Raw genomic sequence first — 10,089 nt, 5'->3', positions numbered from 1 at the left:
CTCCATTCATTCTGGGGAGTCCATCAAACAGAGAGGACAGAGCAGAAGCAGTCATCTGTTTTCTTTCTTTCTCCTTCCAGGGCAGCCAGTTTTCACACAGGTCTCTGATCCTGTAGCTTGGGTATTCATGGTGTGTTATTCATTCCCTGCTGCAAGTAGAAAGCAGGAAATACACTCAGTGTTTTCCAGGCACAGAACTGGTGAGTACTACCTGTGTCTGCCTTGGGCTGGAGCTAAATTACTAAGTGGCTTAGATAGCAAGAATTTCAAAAATGGCTACAAGCAGACTTTTTGAGAACCAGACAATTCAGTTCCTTTCCTTGAAAGGAAAAGATCACCAAGCCCCTAGTGTCTGGTGGGGTAGGAGTTTGTGCATTTGCCCCATGACACTTCTGCTGCTATGCTTCAAAGTTCTGAAAATCTGGCATTTAATTAAGACATTTTTGAAAGATAGATGTCACCACAATGTGCTGAAGGAGACAATTAAAGGACCTGAAAATTAATTCAAAATAAAAGGGTCTCTTCAGATGTGTCATTTTTGGCACAGGGGGTCCTCTGAGCCACAGCTAATTACTGCAGAGACCAATGGCAAGAAAGAGGTGAGTTCATTCTGCCCCTAAATGAGATCCACCACGTCTCTGCTGAGAGCAGGGAGTCCACCAGCACGTGATGAACATCACCAATGCTGCCTGGGGCTGGGGAAGGAAGCTGGGAGAGCACATCACCTCATTTTTGCAGGCTTGGAGCTGTTAGAGACAAGATAGGTGTCCATGTCACCCCCATGAAGCTGCCTACAGCCCTCCAGCAGGGTCTGGGGCCAGCAAGATGTGTCTGCCCTTGCCTTGCTTTGGTTGGGCACAGCTAGGATGTGGTGACTTCTCCAAAGCTTTGGTCTCAAGGGAGATCCTTAAAGGGACCAAAGGTTCTTCTGGCTTGACCATATCAAAGCTCAGCCTCTGGAGGCTCAGATCATTGGGCTACAAATTGTCAAGTAAAGGATATATGTGACAGAGTGACTTCTCCTCATAGGTATCCTTTACCTGACCAGGTGAGCTGTGCTGGGCACTCTGAGATGGCTTTTCACACTTTGCAGCTGTGAGGTTTATTTGTCCGTGGTGGTGAAGTGGCCTGGGTCTCATCCAGGAACAAACAACGAGATGGTTAAATAAGAGCAGAGATTTGTGGCTTTCTGAAACATCAGCACAGCTCAATTTATGCCATTTAAGAAAAGCATTTATTGTTTCCTTGCATAAGCAGCTGCAGCAAAGGTAATGTGCTCTCCCTTGCTGTTTTTTCAAGGAGGTTGTAGCCCTTTTTAATGTGTGACCTTCAAGCTCTACAGAAAACTTACAAATGAAAAGCTCCTATGAGTAATCCCATTTGTAGTCAATATAGCTGCATTCTGCAGAGGTTTGGTTTAAGTCTCTCACCTTAGAACAGCAGGTGATAAAGTAAGGGTGGATTTTTTTTTAGTTTTAATAAATGGATTATTTGGCATTCAGAAATCCTCCCTTAAGCCCCAGGCTCTGAATAACACTATTGCAAGAAATGTTTTTAATTTAATTGAAGAGTGGTTCTTAAAGTCTTGTGGCTCAGGCCATGTTGGGGGCCTTTTGTCACAAAGCTGGTCCTTGAGGTTATGTGGGAGTGGGAAACCCAGCATGCAGTGTGGGCTGGATTGCCTGCATCCTTTGCAAATGCTTCTCATTAATTTAAGTGATGAATGAAAAAGTGGGGGGAGAAGGAGCATTTTTTTTCTTGTCTTCCTGCTGTCTTAGTCAATTCTCCATGTAAGAAAATCTTTCTTGGCAGCTTGTAGAAGTTCATAAAAAATAAGTGATAGAAAAGGAAGTTTTTTTGGCAGGGGCTGAAGCTGCTCAGTCTTGGCAGGTGTCCTCCAAGGGCACCTGGGACAAGGGTTCAACAGGGCATTTGCCCCCCCCCCTCCCCCCCATCCCTGGCTGAGTGCTCAGATGAGGCAAGGCTGCCAGGGGGTCAGCCTGGATAATTAGAGAGGTTTCCAGGTCCCTTGGTGATTAAAGGGTATTTCTGTATTTGCCTTCCAGAGCATTGATTTGAAACCTTGGCCTTTCTCTGGACAAAAGGGCTAGCTGATTTCTTGCCTTTTCGTTTATTTATTTATATGGGTATGGGTAAAATATCTGGGGAGAATGTATGAGGGATGGTAAACTGACCTGGCCTGCACATTCTGCAGCACGAGAGTGCTAAAAATTGCATTTTTCTGGTAGCAAACAGTCATTGCAACTTCATTTTTAACATCTGCACAGACAAAGCAGCTGGAGGTGGGCAAATGAACTCTGGCAGGGGAGTGGGTCCTTGATGAGTGCAGCCGAGTGCTCCCATGAAAACTGGCACTGAGTTGGCTGAGTGAGGAGCCTTGGGGAGCTGCAATTTGTTCATGCAATGAGGATGACTATTTGTCCATCCAGAGGAGAGGCCTGTGCCCTTTGCTGGGGCTGGGGGAGGCTCCCATTGGGATGGGACTCATCACTAATGGAGTTTCCTAAAACTCCGTGTCAGGGCAGTGATGGCTGCAGCCTGATGCACTGAGCTGCTCTTAAAGGGTTGCAAAAAACTCAGCCTTCCCTCCCTTTTGGGGAGACCAGGCTTCAGTTTCAAGGAAATAACTTCTTCCCATTAAACCATGGATCTGAACAAGTTTCATCCTTCTCTTTACCTGTTTATATTAGGGATGCTCCTCATCTCTCCCTGGGCACTAAAAGACCAGTGCTCCCCAGTGCACTGCCATAAATATGTGCAAATCCCAAGCCCTTGGCAGGTAACAGGAGTGCTGGGGCAGCTTCAGACCCCTTGGCAGGTAACAGGAGTGCTGGGGCAGCTTCAGACATGAAGCAGATCCTAAAGGCTGAAGCTGCCTTGTTCATGGTCAGCATTTAAGGCTAATCTGCAAAATACTGGGAGGAATTATTTTAAATATGCTTTCTGGAGGCTCTGGAGCACAGAGAACAAAGTGTACTTCTGCGAAGTGGCCCACGGTGAGATCTCTGTATCCTGAGTATTTCTGATTTCAAACTTCTTGAATGTTTGATCTGGTTTAGTGGTTAGGAGATAGGAGGATAGGACACAGGCCAAGCCTGTGTTGGGTTGTTGTTTGGTGACAGGAGAGATGTGTTATTTTGATCTATTCTTAAAAACAACCCAACAACCAAAGGAACCAAACAAAAAACTGGTGCCCATCAGCAGTGGCTGAGCCAGCAGGGTTGCTGGTGGGAGTCAGGACATCCCATAGTGGGCTTCCACCTGTAAGCTCCTCTGTGCATCTTCTGTCCATAGTTAGATTTAGGCAAAATAATTTTTTTTTCTTACCCATCAAGCAAGCCAAGGGGAAATAAGACTTCAATTCCATTTAAATGGGCATTTTTTTTTCTTTTATAACAGGAAAAAAGAAGTGATTTGAAGTATTCTTAATGCTTTCAGAATGTTTGGTTTGATATAAATCACATTGCTGTTGGGACTGCTTCACCTGTCCTGGAAAAGCCAGGTCAACTTAGAAATGAGAAGCAAGGCTCTGGAATGTAAAGTCATCCCATTGGGAAGTGGGAGGCAAGAACAGAAAATTAACAGACTGATGCTTCAGTGCATTGAAATCTTCTCATAGCTGAAGTTTAAACAAACACATGCTTTAGTATAATCTGGATTTGCCAGAACAACAACAAAAAACAAGCTCATTACCCCAAACCTAATTTTTCCTGGATCTGCCATTACTGTCAGCATTTTCCAGCCTGCCAGCAAACAAACAAGCATTCTCCCCTCTGGGTGAGGACAATAAGACGCCTCAAACATTTTGTATTAAAACTTTGGATCAAAGTAGTTTTCAGAGTTGCAGAGGGGTCTTTTATTTATGGAAAATTCAATTCAAGAGAAAAATGCAGATTTTTGGGGTGTGAGAAAAATTATGGCACTATGGAAAGAGAACTTTTAAGTTTCAAAAGTGGTCACTTTTTAACAAACACCAATAAAAGCCATTTTAAGAAAAAACCCAAACAACTCCAAGGGAAGAGCTCTGTTTTGAGTCTTTCCAAGGCAGATACAGTTTCAAGGCTTTGCCATTGCTTCCTGAAGGCTTTTTCCACCTGCTCTCATTTTGGAGAAGTCACTTCCATGGGCATTGGTCAGCCTGAAGGACAGTTTCTGGAGTGGGATCATGCTTTGATGATAACACCCCTGCCATAGCTCCCAAATCACCTCCCTGCTTCAAATGGGCTCTGCTGGGACCTGGAAGGTTCTGGCTGTGGGTGAGTGTCACGGTTTAACACTGGCCCGGCAATTAAACCGAGTAACAGACGCTCTCTATTAATCTCTCTCTCCTCCCTGATAAGAAAGGAGAGAGAATAAGGGAGAGAGACTTATGGGTTGGAAACTAAACTACACAACTTTAATGAAACAGTAATGATAAATAGGAAAAATTAATAAATATATACAAATATACAAGAAAATGGATACCACATTCATCCCCCCTTTCCCCCAATAGCTCTCACGTCACCACTGAGGCTGCAGGGCAGCTCTGGGAAAGTCCAGGCTGGACTCCTGGAGTCGGCAGCAGTTGGGAACTGGAGGCAGGAACACACAGATAAGGGCTGGCACGGATCAGGAGCACAGGCAGGCAAACGGATGGGATCCTTCCAGGATGCCGGGGTGAAGGAAGGGGAAGCAGGAAATCAGGAAATCTGGCTTGGCCCTCGTGATCCCTCAAATTTATACTGAGGATGACGTATATGGGATGGAATACTCTGTTTGGTCAATTCTGGCATCTATCTTGTCCGTTCCTCCCCAAAGGAGGGATGCAGGTGGGACCTCTTTATGTTTTCCTCAGAGCTGAGCAGTGTCCTTGGCTCTGCACACCAGTCTCTAGCAGTAACTATAAACATCAAGTGTTATCAGTCCTAGAAGCACACACTGTCTGAGAAACTTGCTGTTAATTTCAGCAAGTGCAACTACTTACAGGAGACTTAGCTAAAAGCAAAAGTACAAGACAGAAAATCACCTTTATCCTGGCCCAAACCAGGACAGTGAGTTCTGAGCCTCATGCTGCTTTTTTTTTGGAAAGATTCATGTGAAAGCCAGTTTCCATGCTTACAGCATCTGTTAACTGCAGGAATCCAGGCTTCATCACACATCAGACAGGAGAATACCTGGCTCTAATTTTGCACATATCTACCAGTGGTGTCAAATGTGCCTCGGACAGGTGAGAAGTGATAAAAGCAGCACTTCAAAGGGTGCATTGAGACCATGTCCCTGTTCCACGAGGAACACCCTGGTACTAGTGACATTTTCACCCATGTCACAGGTGTCCAGGGACAGCAGCAAAACACGGGGCAGTTTTTCTTTCTTATTTGGAGTGAAACAGCTCAACTTCTGTCTATCAGATCGATGAGGTGCTCAGAGTGCTCAGGGCATGCAAAGACCCTGTGTCACAGCTGCAATGACACCAAGAGGATTCTGCTGCAAAATAAATCATAGAATCATAGAATCATAGAATCATAGAATTGGCTGGGTTGGAAGGGACCTCAGAGATCATCAAGTCCAACCCTTGACCCACCGCTGCGGTTGCTAGACCATGGCACTGAGTGCCACATCCAGTCTCTTTTTAAATATCTCCAGGGATGGAGAATCCACCACTTCATTGGGCAGCCCATTCCAATGCTTGATCACCCTCTCTGTAAAGAAATTCTTTCTAATATCTAACCTAAACTTCCCCTGGCACAACTTAAGACCATGCCCTCTTGTCTTGTTGAAAGTCGTCTGGGAAAAGAGACCAACCCCACTTGGCTCCAACCTCCTTTCAGGGAGTTGTAGAGAGTGATGAGGTCTCCCCTGAGCCTCCTCTTCTTCAGGCTGAACAGCCCCAGCTCCCTCAGCCTCTCTTTATAGGATCTGTGCTCGAGTCCCTTCACCAGCCTGGTTGCCCTCCTTTGGACCTGCTCCAGGACCTCGATATCTTCCTGAACTGAGGGGCCCAGAACTGGACACAGGACTCGAGGTGTGGCCTCACCAGCGCTGAGTACAGGGGCAGAATCACTTCCTTGGACCTGCTGGCGACGCTGTTCCTGAAATACCACGTCCTTCAAAAAGAGCAAAGATTTGGGTCTTTACTCTGGGCTTCTCTAGCATGCCTACAGCAAAATTAGCCACACGGGTCCCAAGGCAAGGAGCAGATGTCAGTGAGTCCCAGCCTTGTGGGCAGCAAGAGCTGGCCATGTGGGTTTGGACTCAGGCTCTTTGGAGGCAGTGACAAGGCTCATTAGTGTTAGTGGTGCTGGATCAGAGTGTCCTGGGGCACTCTCCTACCCAAGGCAGGAGGACCTCTTGGAGCACCAGCTCTTGCTGTCCCCAGTGGAGGCTCAGGTCTTTTCTGTATCAGGCAGCTAAACCAGAAGCAGGCTCATGTTTGGCCAAAGTTTTGCCAAAATACTCTTAGTAAGGGGAAAAATTATCTAAAAATAGATTTTAAAATTGCCTTCTTGCAGAAGGCAAAAAAAGTTGGTCAATATTAATCAATGGGTAGGTGTTAATTAATGTCTTGTTTCTCAAGTCAAACACCATCAAGCTGGTAAACCACTTTTAACCTCACTTCCAGGTAAATTATGTTTAGTTGCCCTTTCATCCGCCAAGCTTTGTATACAAATGAGCAGCAGCTCCCAGTGGACTCCAGCGAAAGGTTAGCAGCCACGCACAGCATCCGGGATGAACGTTCCAGATCCTCTCCATACAGGCAAACGTTGCAGCACAGAACACTTGGGTTTGATTAATTGGGACAAATTTTACTTTGATAAGAGTCTGGAAGGCACAGTGGCAGAAGTGGTTGTTAATCACCCCGCCTGTAGCTCCGTGCTGTACACCCCAGCGTTGGAAATATTGTTATGACATCAAAATACATCTCCAGGATGGATGATGCGTAATCCGTGTGATGTATAAAGATACGCAGGAGAAAGTCAGGGTTTAATGAGGGGCCAGACCCTCATTTGCAATCTTTTCAGGCTGTGGATTGTCAAAATGTCTCAGAAGAAATTTGGCAGCTTTGTCACTTCCCCTCCCCTGGTGCTCAGCTCTTATTTAATTATTAATGCGCGTGGCTCGGGGTTGTCTCAGCAAGTGGAGGAAAAGTCTCTGTTGAAAGTGAAGGGAGTAGGCTTGAAAATCTCAGTCGTGTGGTCATCATCCAGGGCCTTTTGGAGTAGCACCAGAGGATGAAATGTCATGGAAAGCCAGATCCCAAGTCCGTCGAAGTCGGTGAAGCGTTTCCATCACTTCAGTTGGCTTCAGGCTAAGCCCCAGGAGCCCTGATGAAAAGGGGGGAGAGGAGAAGGATGGGAGGGATCCCAGCCAGCCACAGCTTCAGTGGATCATGCTCCTCGCCGAACATTATCCTACTAATTGCAGGTTTGACTGGTTAATGAGACTTCATGCTTTTCCCCCTGCTCTGGGGGATTCGCTGGTTCCCACGTCTGCCTCAGCAGCGACACAGACCCCTGCCCCAGCCAAAGCCTGTCCCACCCTGGAGACTTCTCCTGACACAGCAACGCCACTCGGGCTGTTTTAATGACATCTCGATGCTAGCAGGAGCAGCACTATGTGGATTTACACCAGCTGAAGAGCATGTCTTCCTTCAGCCAGGGAACACAAAAGGCTTCTGCCAGCAGAAGGTACGTCTGCCTTCAACAGTGCCAGCAAACCCTTATTAGTGCAGATGAGATCCGGGGAGAGGTTCCCTCCCTAGATGACATTTTTGGCAGTTTTTTGAATATTTTCTGCTTCTACAATGAACATGGCCTTGGAGAGGTTTTGACCATCAGAATTTTAAACAGAAATCTCCCTCACTGAGATTGAGGCTCTCTGAAAATCTTCTCCTCTATGCAACATTTTTCCCTTTGATCTGGGAAAGAAATTACAGATGTAATTCAGTTCCTCACTAAGCTTTTCTAAGTAGTTTTCTTTTGTTATCTTAGTTCCAGCAGAAATAGTGATGTATTCCAACAAATAAGGCAGAATGAACTCCTTAGATTTGTTTCTGAGTTGAGCAATTGATTGTTAAAAAAAAAGTAGTTTATGCTTCCAAGGATTATAGAGATCCATCTGTGGCATTGAGCAGCAGCAGATTCGTGCATCTCACATGCAGTAATGGTGGCTACCAGGGAAGATTTCACCAAAATGGTAGATTTATGCCCTATTATTAGTTTTCTCCATTGCCAACTTTTTTTACTACTAGTATGGTAAAGAAAAAAAAAAAAAATCAGGAGAACACTGCAAAATGTCCTCCTCTCCCTTTAATTTAAAAAGAGTATCCTCATTGTGCTTACATCTGTCCTCAGGAAAATGTATTTCCAATTTTCCAGTATTCCCTGAATGTCTGTTCCTACTCCCTCCTCTCATGTTTGATGATGAGAGATGGTCACCATCCAACAAATTTTTTAGGAAGTATCTGGGATGCTCCAAAGTCCTTACTGGCAGGGTGGGCATAAGGACATGAGAATTAAAACAGTGTTAATGTGGCACAAACACTGGACTGAGTAACCAGCTCTTTTTGGTTACTCTTGCCTAAGGTATGTCAGGCTGCTTTCCTTGATGTGAGGACCACCCTGGTATTTCTATGGATTGATTTAAACAACGTCCAAACTTGGTGAAATCTATAACACTTACTTTCCCTAAAAGCAGAAATATTTTTTCTTTTAGTTTTGGCAAGAAAACAGAGGAATCTGTGTTTTGGCTCAGACTCAAGGTTTGTTTTTGATTTTGCTTAGCTTGCCATAAACCAAAATGAGTCTCTTACTGCTCCAGTTCTCATACCTGCAGTGCCAAGACTTCTTAGACTTGGTATGAACTTTTGGATTTTTTTCTCAAATTTGACTCAGTCGTGGAGTGGTTACTTCTGAAACTCAGAGTGTAATTTATGACACCAGACTCCCTGAAAATGTTCCCTTTCATTTCATATAATGGACAGTTTTATGGTCTGTTGGGGGTTCTCTACATTTCTACTTTTTCTTATAGACTCAGTTTGGATTTTCTTTTCCTCTGTTCATTTTGAAAGTTGGCTGTTCCCCTCATTTTGGTACTTCCCCACTTTACTATTGGTGTTCTGATTGTGTCACCTGCCAGGGAACACTCTCAGCTACCCTCAAAGTGACAGATGGGATGCTTCAGCCTGAGTATTCACATATATCATTTATCCCAGCCTACCTGAAATTCTGCTGCTGGGACACTCTCCTGCTGCATCAAATGCATAAAGAAAAGGTTCTGAGCTCCTTTCCACTATATACTTAAAATCTGCTTTTAATGGGGAGAAACTTGCATTCTTTGATTTACAGCCATTTTCCCCTTGGAAGCTATGGGTAGCCTGCAATAACTTGGGTGGTTGTCTCTCCAGCACCTTATTTCTCATTATTTTAGTGAGAATTGAGCTATTCAAGCTTGCTAAAAATTACTTGATAAGAGATTTTACACATTCACCTCATTCGGGATTAAAAAACAACTCGTGGGTGTAAACCATTTTGACGTGAACAGAGCTGAGTTTATTTACACCATCTGAGGACCTGCCTGAGCCTATGCAAACCTGACATTGATCTCTTCCTTTCTCAGCTATGAGCAAAATATTTTCTGTCTTTAACCAGCCTCAAAAGGCCTTCTCTTTACTCCAAAACCTAATGTGTGGGCTGGGACTAACTTAGCATTAGCTTTTTGTCATGCAAAACAGACAGGGTGGGTTTTTTTTTTTTGGTTTTTTTTTTTTTTTTTTTTTAATTCAGCAAGACTTTTGCTGATTAGCAGTATCAGTGTTTTCAAATACTGCCAGCTTCCAAGATCTCATTTGAAAGAGATCGAATATTTGGAAACCAAAGGTCAGAAATATCAATAGGTGCTGAAAACAGATTAACAAAGATTCAGAGTTAAAGCCTTAGAAATTGTACATGAGTTTTCCTCCTTGAAGTGAAAATTATGGCTATCATCTGGTTTCTAAATTCATATTGTATGAACATGTTGGAACATTTAACTGCTAAGCTGCAGAAGATGTACAAATGAATAGGAGAAAAACTCCTAAGATAAGGGGAAGGA

Source organism: Heliangelus exortis, chromosome 6 (assembly GCF_036169615.1).
Source record: "Heliangelus exortis chromosome 6, bHelExo1.hap1, whole genome shotgun sequence".
Lineage (NCBI taxonomy): Eukaryota > Metazoa > Chordata > Aves > Apodiformes > Trochilidae > Heliangelus > Heliangelus exortis.
The sequence above is the reverse complement of the archived record's forward strand: the minus strand, read 5'-3'. Positions refer to the sequence as shown.